Consider the following 15,383-nt stretch of genomic DNA (forward strand, 5'->3'; position numbering starts at 1 on the left):
AAAAATAGCTCTTTTGACAAGTATAAAATGAAAAGTCTAAATGTTGAGAGGAGCGTGGCTTTCCGTTTGATTGTGAACACTTTCCCTCTTAACTGGACGTGGAATGATGGGATGTACCACGTAGCCTGTCTGCCGATGGTTGTCACGACTCACCGGCTCCTTTTAGTGTGGCGGGCACTAGCGGCAGCTCCTAAGAGGGAGGCGTGGCGCGTTGTTCCACCTGCGGAGCCGCTGGCTTCACAGTGGGTGCAGGGCCTGGAAACCCCTGTATTCCCCGTAATTGGGAATCAGCTGTAGTTTTGTCTTGACTGACATGAGTTATCAGTGGCTCCTGCTACTTATCACGCCCAGATTGAGATGTGACCTTGCGTTTTAAGTACCATATGTATTATGTATTTTTATTTATTTATGCCGAGTTTTAGTTGAGGCATGGGGCATCTTTTCTTAGTTGTGCGTGCAAACTCTTAGCTGCTGCAGAGCAGGTCTGGCTCGCTGACCAGGTTTCAGACCCTGGCCCTCTGCGTGGGGAGTCCCTCGCCTCTGGTTGGGATGGGTCTCCAGGTGGCTGGGCAGATGATGAGGATGGCACTGCTGCCCCCTGCTGGTGGAGGGGAGCATCGTAGGCCAGAAGAGCAAAGGTCACCAGAGTTTCACATTCCAGGGGAGCTTTCCCACAAGCCGCGCAGCTAATTTGATGCGGAATCTGGGGTTTTCCTATAACGTCCAAGTGAATACCACCTGGATACACAGCTCTGAAGCAGTGAGGCGTTGCTACTAGAGTCAAGCTAGTTTCAAGCAGAATTTGTACATATTTCCTACTGCTCACCATGTACTAGGTATTTATGGTGAAACTTTGTTTTTCCTGGATACCTGACACTGTAATTATCTCAAATGTATTATTTTGTCCTACGTTGTGTATTCACCTTTATTACAGTAGTTTTTTTTAACTTGCACTATTTGGAGAAGGCAATGGCAACCCACTGCAGTACTCTTGCCTGGAAAATCCCATGGACGGAGGAGCCTGGTGGGCCATCATCTACAGGGTTGCACAGAGTTGGACACGACTGAAGCGACTTAGCAGCAGCAGCAGCAGCAGCAGCAGGGATACCTTTTAAAGGAATCATGTTTATTTTCGTCTGCTGTGTATTTTGTGCCAATTTTCAGCAGTACATTTGTTTTGTCAATATGATTTTTTTAATTTTTAAAATTATGAAAGTATAGTAACACATTTATAGGAGACTTAGAAAATACAGAATAAGGTTACGTGTAGTCTACTATATTTTATAATTTTTAAAAGTAGATAAATTAAGATTTTTAGTTGGGAGTTTCAATATTAAACTCTCAAAAAACTAATAGAATGAACATATAGAGAAGGAGTATGAATTTTATATACATTTATTCTAATGTATGTTGCCGCTTGCTTTTTATTTACAGGTATTTCCTGACATACGGTTCCCATATTGGCTTTTAATGGTACATGAAGTGTTTGTAAATTTACTAGTAAATTGTTGTGTTCACTTGTGCCCTATATAACAGTACTTAAAACACAATATATCTCTTTTTGGCTATATGGCTTTCCATTTTCCTTTCTTAGGTTTAAATTACTGTGATTTAAAACATATCCCAACTGGATTCTAATGTATAGAGTAACTTTATCTATGTATGCTCACTCCTATAAGAACACTTCAAACTAGCTTTCAATACATAAGTGATTTTAACAAAATCTGAAGACTTTGTCCTTCAAAAAAATGTCTTTGTTGGGTCAGGGGTCCGTATTGTGGATGTGGGTGGGCCTGGGTCATCGGCTGCTGTCCCCGTGGTGGTCACGACGGGGAGGTGACGACTTGCCGAGGATGGGGACATAAATGACCTTCGTGGGTCAAGGGCTCTGGGAGGCGGCCTCTCTCTCGGCAGCAGGTGATACCACCCTTAGAAGTTTCCCCGGAGACAGCCACTTCCTGCCTCTTTCCCCAGGAAAATCTTGGGAAATAGGGAATTACTGTCTCCAAGGCCGTAACTGTAAACAGGCACAGGCAGGGAGCGCAGCCCCGCGGAGTGCCTCCACCGCCAAGGACACGCCCCGGCGCCGTCCCTGGAGGGCGAGGCCGCTGGCCCGGGAGCGGCTTCCCGGCTGAGTTCCCGCGCCCCTGGTGCACGCGCGCTCTCGACGCCCACCTCCCCCCTGCAGGGGGCGGCACGGGGGGTGGACCCCGCTGGCACTGAGCCGGGCTGCGCCTTCCGCCAGCTCATCTCTGCATGCGGTTGGGTGGGTTCATGGAAATCAGAGACCGGAGAAAGTCGGGATGCGGGGTCGGGACGGAGCGCGACTGAGCTGACTCCCTCCCTTCCGCGTCCACTCTTGGAGGGAGACCCGCTCTCCCAGAGGTCAGTCCCCCAAGTGAACTTCTGTGCCGGCGCGGGCGTGGCGTCCAGCTCTCCCAGCTTGTCGGAGCCCGCGAGGCGGAGGGTATGTTTCGGGAGATGCTGGCGGCCGGGCCCCCGGCCCATCTGCGGAATGAGGGCTTCAGGGTCCAGAGCGATCCGCAAAGTCACCGACGGCCTCCTCCCATCACGGTGGGAAGGAGGGTTCAGGTCGCCGATGCTGCGGCTGACAACCGTGGTGACTGGTTAAGACATTTAAAGGGGGCGGCGCCCGAGTCCTGCGGCTGAGCCGGCGGGGGGCGGGGGGCGGGGGGCGCTGGCCGCAGCAAGTCCAGCAGGCGCGTCTCCTCCGCTGAATCTGAGCTGCCCTTTCTTCCAAGGAAGGTCTGATCAAAGTACGTAAACCACTGGCCATGCCCAGAAAAGCCCAGACCTCACACTGCGTTCACGTGAACAGGTTCCTCGTCTGCCTTGCAGGTGACTCCGTGTGCGGCAATGGGCCTGAGCAGAAGAGCGCGAGCGCGAGCGCTTCTGGGCGCTTCCCAGCCCTGGTGGGAGGTGGGGTCAGGAGGGGCTGAGGGCGCATCAGGTCCACGACTCCCCCCGCCGGTCCCCAGCCCCCTGTTCAGATGGCGCCTGGCTTCCGGGAGACCCCCACCCCCCACCCCCCACCCCAGGCTCTTCCACGTCCAGGGTCACAGGCCAGCGGTCACCGCCGGCAGTGGGCTTGGATTGAACACCGCCATTCCTCTTAGCAAACGCAGACGCCCCCTGGGGCAGCCCAGCAAGGCTGAAGGCTCACTGGCTCCTCAGCTGCTCTCCGCCCGGCAGACAGGCCTGACGGTGGGCCGCCCGCCACACAGAAGCCCCTCAGCCGGGCAGCGAGGGGCTCCGGTCCAGGGTCCCCTGCCCCTCTCCCGGCACCGTCCACTGCCCCCTCCCGGAGCTTCCGGGAAGGAGACTCGGCCCAGAGCCCCACCTCCTGCCCCGGACACCTCCCCGCGCCCCACTTTGCGTGAGGGCTCCTCTGACCCTCGCGCTCCGCAAAGGGGAGCCGGCCTCCAGCCCGGGAGAGGAACTGCAGTTCGGTCCCACCGAGGCCCTGGGGCCTGGGGAGACGCCGCCCGCCAGCAGGCGCAGGCCGCAGGCCGCAGGTGGAGAGGACGTCTTTGCAGGGTCCTGCCCACCGGCTGGGCCCCACCCCGGCCATACTCCCATGCTGGGGATATTTGAAGATGGGGCCAAGTCTGGGGAAAGATGGAGTCACGTGCAGGCCCCCGGCTCCCTCCTCAATGCAAAGCTCCCCAGCTGACGCCCCGCCCCCCACACCACCCCAGGACTTCAGTGCCCCCAAACCTTTGGGTTTCCTGCTGGTAATTTCCTGAAGGGCAGTTTTCAGGTTGAGAGAGGGATCAGGTTTGATAGCTTCCAACTCACTTTGTAAATATATTTACCTTTCAAGCCAATTCACTGATCAAACATGTCAGTGTATGTACCTGTTACTTGCTCAGTCATGTCTGACTCTTTGCGACCCCAAGGACTGTAGCCCCCAGGCTCCTCTGTCCATGGGGTTCTCCAGGCAAGAGTACTGGAGTAGGTTGACATGCCCTTCTTCAGGGGATCTTCCCAACCCAGGGCTTGAACCTGGCTCTCCTGCATTGCAGGCAAATCTTTACTGACTGAGCTATAGGGAGATCAAACATGAATCTCACTCAACACCTCACTGAAAATTGAAGCCAGAAGCAAACACGCTCTGTGTGAAGATGAGAGCTACAGACGCGATCTCCCCACAGCTCCCCGTGTGGTCCCTTCTTCCTGCCGTCATCGCTCACAAAGCCTCAGCTGCTGGGGCACCAGAGAGACCAGCTCGGGCGCCCAGCAAGGCTTCCCCTGGCCGTGTACAGCCTCTGAGCCCCAAGGCTGGTCTGCCGCCCCAACACAAAGGAAGCTGGTCCTCTGGGGCGGAGGCATGAATGAGCCAGGGCCATGGCCAGAGGCCAGGGTTTGTCTTTTTGGCTGAATTGCTGGTTGCTTAGGTGCTGGGCCCACTGAAGGCTGTTGAAGGCTGTGGAGTCTGAAGCGGAGGTTGGGGTGATGCTCCTGCCAGCCACGGGCCCGAGATGGCTGGGAGCCCCAGGAGCTGCAGGAGGCAGGGAGGACGCTGCCCGTTGCACCTCCAGACTGTGGGGGTCCCTGCTGCTCCGGCCTCATGGTGCGTCCCCCTTCGTCACAACAGCGCTGGGGGCTCCTGACCCACAGACGAGCGGGGGCGGGAGGCGGGGACACCTCTAGGCCAGCTGCAGGAAGCCAGGCATCGTCCCCGTGTGGCGCGGCGGGGCTGCTTTCGGCCCGGCCCTACTGCTCTGTCATGCGTCCTCTCCGGTCTCCGGATGAGGGTCGTCACCAGGGACCTTCTGGGGTGACTGCCAGGAGCCTCTGGGCTCTGCTGCCCCGAAAGTGAAAGTGTCCGTTGCTCAGTCGTGTCCGATGCTATGTGACCCCGTGGACTGTAGCCCGCCGGGCTGGCCTGTCCATGGGATCTCCCAGGTTAGAACCCAGGCGTGGGCTGCCTTTCCCCTCTGCAGGGGACCTTCCTGACCCAGGGACTAAAGCCGGGGCTCCTGCACTGCGGGCAGAGTCTTCACCACCTGAGCCACAGCGAAGCCCCCTGCTCCCTGAAGCCTCATCTGATTCTTGCCTGTGGCCCTTGGGCCGGAGGCGGGTTCCTGCTCCTGTGATCTCCCTGTCGTTTGTCAGACCGTGTGATGCCAGACAGCGTCACTTCTCTCAAAGACAGGTGAGGCAATCGAGCGTTCACGGCCCAAAGGCTCAGATGGCAGCAAAGCGCTTCAATCCCAGGACCCATCAGCGCCTCCGGCCGGGACCAAGAGGCCTGGAGGCCGGAAGGACAGTGCCCCTCCATGCCCCGTGCCTGGGACGGTCACCTCGTCCTCCCGTGCGCCCAGGACCCTCGCCTGGGCAGGGCTCCTCCTTGTCCTGCCTTCCCACGACCGTGGGGCCGGCCCAGGAGTGTGCCCTGGGCTTGGGCTGGGCCCCCAGAGCCCCCCATGCTGCCCCCTCCAGCTTCGAGGTCAGGGACAGTGGGGAGGCCCGAAGCGCTGGTTCTGCCGGGACACGGACACTCCTAGCTGTCCCCAAAATGCGGGTCTTCCGTTTTGCTTTGGTACAAAGCTCAAGCCAGAAATCGGATACTTTTATCTGGCTGGGGTGCCTAATAGCGTGGGGGTACCCTTCTGGGGGCTTCTCTGTGGAAGGGCAGGGCTGGGAGACAGGCCACAAGGTCCTGCGGCCCTGCCGTCCCCTCCCGTCCCCTGGCCTGACACCCCACATGACCTGGACAGACAGCAAGCCCCTGAGCAGGCAGATGCACTGGGGAGGGGTGTGAGCCTGGGGCCCCTTCCAGACCCCGAATGTCCTGCCCTGCCCTGGGGCCCGGGCTCCTCAGGGAGACGCCGTCCTGCCTCTGGGGAGAGCTGAGAGACTGCAGAGAACCAGGGGCCCCGGGGCCCATCACTGGAGGGTCTCCTGGGGGTGGCGGGGGTAGGGACGGGGGCCTCCTGGGGACGGGGCATCCTGGGGGCGGGTACAGTCGAGCACACTGGCCAGTCTGCCAAGGACGGGGTGGTTGGCAGGCCCGACTGAAGGAAGTGAAATTCAACCGACAACACCCAGTCAGACTGTCCTTAGAGCTGCCCACAGGGTCAGAGCCGATGGACAAGGTGAGGGCAAGCGAGGGATCCCCAGCTCATCACACCCGGGGGCGAAGCAGGGAGACCCCAAGGTTCCGCTCATCACACCCGGAGCCTCGGGAGGTGGCCTGCCTGGAACAGCCCTCCCCATACAAGCTCTGTAAGTAGCGACCTGCACTGCCTTGAGTATGACCGAGGGTCTGAGCGCCCGGAGTGTGAACCGTCCGGAACCCGGCGTGCGAGGCGCGGGGTGTGAGTCTCTCTCTGGCCGTCTCCACGGCTGCACGTCTCTGCCGTTTCTCTACCGCGGAGCAGGGCTCCTTCACTGACACGTCCTGAATCTGAGCTTCCCTTCAGGCTGGGCTTTCCTCGCGTGTCTTCCCTGACGGCTCATCAGGTAAAGAGCCCGCCTGCGATGAGGGAGACCCAGGTTCGAGCCCTGGGCGGGGGAAGATCCGCTGGAGAAGGAACCGGCTCCCCCCGCCCCCAGCGTCCTACCCCGGGAGTCCCGGGGACGGAGGAGCCCGTGGGGCCGCAGTGTCGGACGCGGCTGAGTGGCCGCCCCAGCAGCACTCCCCGATGGGTAAGGCCCGATCAGCTGCTGTCCCTTCAGTCCCCTGTGGCGGGGCCCGCCCCCACCGCCCCCTCCCCTCAGGCAGACCCGCCGCGCCCCTCGCGTCCTGAAGGGCCCCTGCAGCGAGTATGCGGTCCTCTCCGCCGAGGCTCCCCGCCCCGTGTGCAGGCAGCTTAAGGGGAGCTGACCCCGAGCTCCGCAGCCTTGCGGTCTGTCGTGATGTCACGTGGGGCCCCTGCCCCTCCGCGCCCCGGCTCGAGGCTCGCGTGCCCGCTTCTGACGCAGCTCCGGCCGGCCGAGCACCCCTCCTTCCTGCAGGCTCGCTGCCCGCTCGCCCCTCCGACACCTCTGCCCACGTCTTGTCTGCTCGGGTGCCCTTCCTCCCGCACCCTTCACACAGAGACGTCTCCCCTCTCTGCTCTCTCCCCACACGCCTCGCTGGGTGAGGTCACCCTTCCCACCACCACCAGCTGAGCACGTCTCAGGCTCTGCCTTCCTGGGTCTTGCCGAGTCTCAGACCCAAAGCCCCGCGCCTTCACCGGCGGCTGCTACCCTCAGGCGCCCGCGGGATGGTCCCCCGGGAAGAGCCTGGGGCTCCAAGCCCCTCCAGGTGCGCACGGGACCTGATTTGGAAATCGTCTTCGGAGAGACCCAAGCTAGCCTGAGCTCACCAGGTGGGCCGCGATCCCAGATCTCTGTGTTCTTATAAAAGGGGCCGAGTTGGACCCAGAGACAGGTGCACACGCCCGGGGAGAATGCCGAGAGTGTGAGGGCGGAGGCTCGCAAGCCGAGGACAGGGCCTCCCCTCAGTCCCCACAGGCACCAGCCCTCGGGCACCTTCCTGTCAGGCGTCTGGGCTCCAGAATGGAGACGAGCCTGCTGTTGTCTACGCGTCCAGGTCTGTGGCACTTCGTCACCTTATATATAACATACCTAACATCTTTCCCGGAGCCAAGTGCCCTTGAAGTCTGTTCCAGGCCTTAACCAATTAAATCCTCACCAGATTTAATGGTGAAGCAGAGGCCGTCTCCCCACTTCCCAGCTGGGGAGACTGAGGCTGTGGAGGAAGACCCAGGCTGTGTGGGCCTCCGGAGCCTGCGCTATCGTCTTTCTGCTCCCCTCTGACCCACCAGACCACCCTGTCCAGGGGATGAAAGAGGAGTCTGTGCTCCAAACCGCACACATCAGGCTAAGACACCGCAAATCCAGGGAGAATGTGTAAATCTTTGTTCCAGCGGGAAGCCGTAACACCCCTCTCTCGGAATCTGACCAGTTAAGAAGGAAATAGACATTCAAGATGCAAACAGGAATCAGTGGGGGTGTGTGTGGGTGAGAGACTCTCTTCTTGTGAAAATAGAAATTTCCTAATTTCTTTGATATCAAAGGACTTTTTCATAAATTGTGAAAACTAGAGTTCTTACAGGTCACACTAACCTGGAAATTAATAAAAAGAAGCCGAAACAATTATCTACTTGGAAATTTGAAAAAAACACATTTTGAATATAGTTCCCTGTGTATGTAGGGTCTTGTTTATCCATCTTATATATGATAGCTTATATCTGCTAACCCTAAACTCCAAATACTTCCCTCCCTTACCTCTCCTCTGCCTTGACAACCACAAGAATGTTCTCTACATGTGTGAGTCAGAAAAACACTTTAAAAAGTGATTCCCAGATCAAAGGCAAATAGCTTATAAGTGACTAGTTATATAGAAATCTATGAGGTGAGTACGTGTGTGTATGCTTGCTCGCTTCAGTCGTGCCTAACTCTTAGCGACCGTATGGCCTGTAGCCCGCCAGGCTCCTCTGTCCCTGGGATTCTCCAGGCAAGAATACTGGAGTGAGTTGCCATGCCCTCCTCCAGGGGGTCTTCCCAACCCAGGGATCGAACAGGGGTCTCCTGCATTGCAGGTGGATTCTTTACCAGCTGAGCTACCAGGGAAGCCTCAAGTTGAGTATATTTCATCTTAAAACCTTTAAGATGAAGCTAATGTTATAAACAGAGATTTTGAAGCTTTACCCATAATCTCACTGTTGAGCAGAACAGTTTGAAATGAGCAAGCTAAGCATTCAGTATAAGAAACCGGAAAAAGAATGAAGACAAGAGAAAAAAAGGATAGACTAAGAGTGATAGAATTAACAGTGTCAGAAGTCCCTGAACTGAGAAAAATACCTAAAGCTGGCTATTTAAAATATATATATTAGGAAAGAGAGGTTCCTGGCAAGCCTGACTGTTAGGAAAACTGAGAGGGAATACACACAGTCCAATCGAGAAATGCGCGCAGAGAGGCGAGAGATGAAGAGAGCTGTAATCTCTGTCTGGATAGCTTCCTGCCAAAGTGGATGAAATTAACGACTCTGTGGAGACTCATCCTCGGGGTGGGAGTGAGCCCGAGCGGGCAGCCTGATAGCCCTGTGATCCCGTGATGCGCACAGCAAAGACGCTCCATCAGATGAAGGTGAAGAGCTGCCAGAGCCAGACAGCTTCTCCACTGACTTTCCGTGACATCCAGGGAACACTCACGCAGTCCCTCCTCACACACACTGTTCCAGAACAGAGAAGAATAGGGCACCAATCATGTCATAAAACCTTCACAAACAGCCTAATAAAGGTTCCCACCACGCCTACCCCGTAGGAACGTTCCTTCCCCGGGACATACCCAGGGAGCCGTGAGCAGGCTGCACCCAGCCGTGACATGCTCAGAGCGCACACTCTGGTCCAGAGCGTGCAGGCAGCTTTCTCACTGAGGACCCGTCAACGCCACTCAGCACACCCCACCTTCCAGAACAGTCCTGGGATCTGATCACCGCACGCCCCAAACATATCTGGTAACCTCATATTTCCTCCTCACAAGGCAGGTGTCAACAGAAATAAAAGAGAACTTAAAGACTACAAGAAAAGTATCTTCTGGAAAGCAGCAACAAACATCTTAAGTGAGGAGACACTGATGGCGAGAGAAGCCCGTTTAGGTGACATCACCTCAGACGTTTCAATCAGAGCAGCCAAGCAAGAGAACTGAGGATACGCATACTGTCAAAGAAAAGGATGAGACTGAGAAACTTCAGCAAGATGACTGGACACGAGGCAAATTTATGCAAAAGAACCCTTTCATATTGACATTATTGTTAGCAAATGAATAGGAAGAAATCCCATTTGTAACGGCAGCAAAAACCAAGAAACGCCCAAGGACAAGCACAGTGAGTATCTATGGATGTGGTTTGTGTGTGTGTGGGTTAGTCACTCAGTCGTGTCTGGGTCTGTAGTTTATATACTTAGGAATAATTAGCATTACCGCAGACCCAAACGGAAGCGATACGTTCTGAATGGAACGACAGCGACGTGAAAATGCCATTTCTTTTCCAGTTATCACAGAGATGCAACGCGGCTGATCACTCAGTTCTAATGTGTGGCAGGAAGAAGAAGTGCGTAAGTGGATCAAGAGCAGCAGTGGTGAAGAAAAGAGAGAAAACAGCGGGAAGTGGCACGAACCCCGTCTAACGGCCAGAGGCCAGGACAGACCCGGGTGCCTTTCCAAGCACCGGAACTTACTCTCGGACAAAGGTCACATTTCAAACCCGAGGGAAAGAAAGCCACTCCATAAACCTTTGTGGGATGGTACCTGGTTACGTAGGAGAAAATAGAAGTTGATGCTGGTCTCATTCCATATGCAAAAATAAATTTCAACTGAATTAAGAACAGCTGCAAGGAGATCCAACCAGTCCATCCTAAAGGAGATCCGTCCTGGGTGTTCACCGGAAGGACCGATGTTGAAGCTGAAACTCCAGTACTTTGGCCACCTGATGCGAAGAGCTGACTCATTTGAAAAGACCCTGATGCTGGGAAAGATTGAGGGCAGGAGGAGAAGGGGACGACAGAGGATGAGATGGTTGGATGGCATCACCGACTCGATGGACATGGGTTTGGGTAGTACGCTCCGGGAGTTGGTGATGGACAGGGAGGGCTGGCGTGCTGCGGTTCACGGGGTCGCGAAGAGTCGGACACGACTGAGCGACTGAGCTGAACTGAAGAACAACATAGGAAAACAAGACCATAAAAGCATTAAGGGAACACGAAGCATAGCATTACTGAAACCCTGCCGTTGGGAAAGCAACTTTCTCTAAGAACTGAAATTCAGAAGCCTTCAAACAGGAGGACGAATTTGGCAAAAACCGTCTATAGTTCAAAGACACCAGAGCAAAGTTAAGAACCAAGTGACCGAAGGGCCAGAAAGGCGTGCCATACATAGAAGGTGGGTACAAAAGCTGATATAAATCAATAAAAAAGGCAATCCAGCACGACCCTGCATAGAGCACACAGTCACAGGGAAAATAATTTAAACGACCGTCCCTGGTGGCTCAGAAGTTAAAGCGTCTGCCTGCAATGCAGGAGGCCTGGGTTTGATCCCTGGGTCGGGAAGATCCCCTGGAGAAGGAAATGGCAGCCCACTCCAGTATTCTTGCCTGGAGAATCCCATGGACGGAGGAGCTTGGTGGGCTACAGTCCACGGGTCGCAAAGAGTCGGACACGACTGAACGACTTCACTTACGCTTATAAAAAGATTGTAACTGAGATCTCTCTGTATTGAAACTGGCTTCGAACTATGGTCAAGTCCTTGTTTAAATTCAATTGAAAATGTTTTGTCCCAGAAAAGCATACTGAGGCTTTAAGACACGGATTCTGGGGACCCTGAGACGGAGGCAGCTTACGCACTGGGGCTGCTCCAACCGCCCCCTGACCGGGGTCCATTATTCCTCATCTTCTGATTTGATCAAGTCTGACAGGCACTGGTTTGTCTCTTAAATCTGCATATCTTTATTCATATGCAGACTGATGGGCTGAGCCGTCTCGCCACTTTGCAGGAGCACTCCTGAATTTGGCAGATACATTCTGCCACACTCCATAAATAACTTTCTGAGGCGAGTCTGTGTGCTTCACGTTCAGAAATTAAAGGCAGGGAAGGAGGGCCCGGGTGATGGCTTCCACGTGGCAGCACGTGTAACTCAGGCGAATCAACACTCAACCAAAGCTGCGTTTCCCATCCGTTTTTACTGTGTCTAACTGCTTTGCTGTGGGGAGCCTCTCTCAGGGCGAAGCAACTACTCCCTCTCGTTTCAAAACCAGCCTCAGATACTTTAAATATCCCCACTCCGGCTGTCAAAATCCCCACCCAGTCAAGGAGCCAACTTGCTCAATCTCAAGTAATTTGAATCAGATGGTGAAATTAAAGGCAGACAGGACTGTGGTGGGCATCTGGGGTAAATCAGAGATGGCCATTCCCGAAGGCTTTCCGGGGGCGCTGTTGGTTAATCAGGAGCGAGGCGCCCCGCGCCCCATGGAGGGGCCTGTCCATGACTCTGCGATGCTGGAAGCAAAGTTAAACTTGGCTCCATCGGGTCCCAGACGTCCTATGAAATGCTAATTTCTCTGCCGTCTCGTTCCCCCTTTCTCTGTGCCGGTTCTCAGCTTCTTTTGCAGAGAGCTCTCTCCTGTGACTTGGCTGTATACATTTTTTTCATCAGACAGGTGAGCCCTCATTATGTTCAGGGAGGAAGGAGGGGCTCTCAGCTTCTTTCTAAGATGTCAGTCTTTGCGACAAGCGCATTACCAGCGTCACTTAATTTTCAACAGCAAACACTAACGCGGTACCTGCGGACACTCTGGGCACAGACTGGCCTTGCTTATCTTCACAGCCTTCTCCAACCCCTCCCCTCCCCCACGAGTATCACAGAATTTAACCCCTCTTCCTTTTCCAGGTTAAGTGGCTCAGGTATACCCAGAGCCTGGAGATACTGCATCCGCGGTGCCCTCCTGGGGCCTGTGTGAACCGCCCGGTCTTCCCTGCTGGCACCTGCGCCCCCTTGCCAGGGATGTGTATGTGTGTGTGCGCGTGTGTGTGGGTGCACACGCGTGTGTGTGTGTGTGTGCACGCTGGGGTGCATGCACAGTCACACCCGGATCTGCTTTCGTATCTACTGCGTTCACAGGGACACCTGGGGATGGCTTGGGGCCACGGGTCTGGGCTAGTCTCTCTTCCCATCAGAAGGGCGTGGGCTTGGTTCACGTGTCCCAGGAGGGTGCCCTCAGGAGGGCTTTGAATTGATGCGTTTGAACTGTGGTGTTGGAGAAGACTCTTGAGGGTCCCTTGGACTGCAAGGAGATCCAACCAGTCCATTCTGAAGGAGATCAGCCCTGGGATTTCTTTGGAAGGGAATGATGATAAAGCTGAAACTCCAGGACTTTGGCCACCTCATGTGAAGAGTTGACTCATGGGAAAAGACTCTGATGCTGGGAGGGATTGGGGGCAGGAGGAGAAGGGGACGACCGAGGATGAGATGGCTGGATGGCATCACTGACTTGATGGACGTGAGTCTGAGTGAACTCTGGGAGTTGGTGATGAACAGGGAGGCCTGGCGTGCTGTGATTCATGGGGTCGCAAAGAGTCGGACACAACTGAGTGACTGAACTGAACTGAGCTGAACTGGGCTTCCCAAGTGGTTCAGTGGTAAAGCATCAGCCTGCCAATGCAGGAAGCGTGGGTTTGATCCCTGGGTCAGGAAGATCCCCTGGAGGAGGGCATGGCAACCCACTCCAGGATGGAGAACCCCATGGACAGAGGAGCCTGGCAGGCTACAGGCCATGGGGTCACAGAGGGTCGGACATGACTGAAGTGACTTAGCACGCAGGCACTCCATATGGTAGCAGAATAAAGTGAGCGCTTCATTCAGTTCGCGTTCAGTAGAAGCCATCCGGATAGATGAAGGTTGGGGCGGCTCCTGTGACAGCGCCTTTCCTCCCTGACCCCCGGGGGGGTGAGGGGGGTCGACTGCGGGCTCCCTGACTGTGACCCCCTATCACTCTGTCCGCCGCCCCCTCTGTGAGCGCACGTCTCTCTGCTGAGCCAACCGGTTTCCTACGGCTCAGGGGGCCCCTCTCTGCCACGGCCCCTCCCTCTTCCTGCTGCTGCTCTTGGCTGGAGCCTGGGGGGCTGACCGCTTGCCCCCTGTCCCAGGGAGCCCCCGAGACACGCTGGGAGGGGTCAGGAAGGCCGCCCTCTGTCAGGGGCCTCCGGGTCCCGGTCAAATGGGAGACTGGCTCACACCACCCACCGCAGGTGGCGGCTGCGTGTGGGTCAGGGCAGACGCTCCACCTGGGACTGGGAACTGTTAGTTCTACAGGCCGGGCTGGCGGCTCAGAGGGCCCTTCCTGTTTCTGGAAGGTTGGTGAGGAACACGGGCAAGCAGGGCCTCCTGGGCTTGTCGGTCAGGGCCCGTGAGGACGCAAAAAGCCTGCTGCGTTAAGAGAAGAGAGGCAGGCAGAGAAGGTTCGAGAGGAGAGAGCTGTCAGCTGGACGCGCCCACAGCACCGTCTGGCCAGGTTCCCTCGGTTCCCTCAGCCGGGCACGTTCTCTTCCCGGTCCCGTCGCTGGGAGCTGCTGCTGCCTCCAACAAAGCTGAGGTTTCTCTGCCTCGCAATCTGCGTGTCCCTACAGCCAGCCTCCACCAGCCCGAGAGGGGACCCCTGCCTCCACGTCAACCCCGAGGGTCCTGAGCTCTGCCCACCGAAGGCCGCGGTGCACGGGGCCATCGCTGACACGTGGATCAATGCTCTGTCCTCTTCTGGGACCTCAGCCTCATCTCCCACTGCAGCCCGGGCCACGGCGGCGATTCCAGCCCTGAGCAGGGGGTCGGTCTGTGGGCTGAGAGCTGCCCTGTGCCATGGGGCCTTTCACGGCTCCTCTTTTCCCAGAGTTCAAAGCACCGGGAATACAGAGTCGTGTCGTGTCGTTGCTGTGAGTTGGAGAGTTGGTGTTGTTTGATGTCTGGGCCCATGTTGTTTTGCTAAAACATGATTTGGTAAAATCAGCTCAGGCTATTCTGAGTTACAGGAACTGTCAGGAAAGCCGTAAAGCAAGTGTCGGGCATGAGACAATGTCTTTTAGCAGGAGGCGTCTGCTGCCATTTTTGTAGCTGTTTCTGAAAACACTGGAGATGAATTCACTGGTGACAGCGCTGTGGCGGTGGTAAACGGCAAAACAGAAAAACCTAATTTTTTTCCAGCTTTCCAGCTGCACCGGAGTCTTGCCATTCAGGGAGGTACCTGGGAGGGGGCGGTAGGTAGAAAGCTTGGGCAGTGGGCTTAGGGTAACCCAGCTAAATTGCTCTAATCTGATGTCTTATTTTATCCTTAGAACATTTTAATTTAAATGTCTTTGTTTCAGATCTTCCTAAACAAACAGAAGAACAGCAGCAATGAAATGAAAAGGCGGCTGTCTCCTTGGTGCGCTCCCCATCGCCCCCGCCAGCCCTCCGTGCCTCCGGCGTTCTCTCTGGGAGGGGGTGGGCGTCACTCCCGTCCCTGTGGTCCACTCCTTTCCCACACGTGTGCGTGCATTCACCGACAGCTTGCAGGGCTGGGTTGCGCCTTCTAAACGCGCACACACGCACCCGCGCTGTACGCGCCACCCTGCACTGGTCCCTGCTGTCCAGGTCACGCCTGACGGGCCCCCCGACCCTCGTGAAGCCCTGGCTCGTGTCCACGGATGGCCGTGCAGGGTCGTGATTCACGGTCACAGCGGTCGCCTCTGATTGTGCGCTGTTACAATGAACATCTTTGGACGTGTCGCGGTGCGGACAGTGTCAGAGACGGTCCGGGGACTTCTAGGGAGCCGGCAGCGGGGCGAGGAGCCTGGGGGCCGCCCTCTCGCGCTCTCCCCTGCC

This window comes from Capricornis sumatraensis, chromosome 12 (genome assembly GCF_032405125.1).
Source record: "Capricornis sumatraensis isolate serow.1 chromosome 12, serow.2, whole genome shotgun sequence".
In the NCBI taxonomy this organism is placed as follows: domain Eukaryota; kingdom Metazoa; phylum Chordata; class Mammalia; order Artiodactyla; family Bovidae; genus Capricornis; species Capricornis sumatraensis.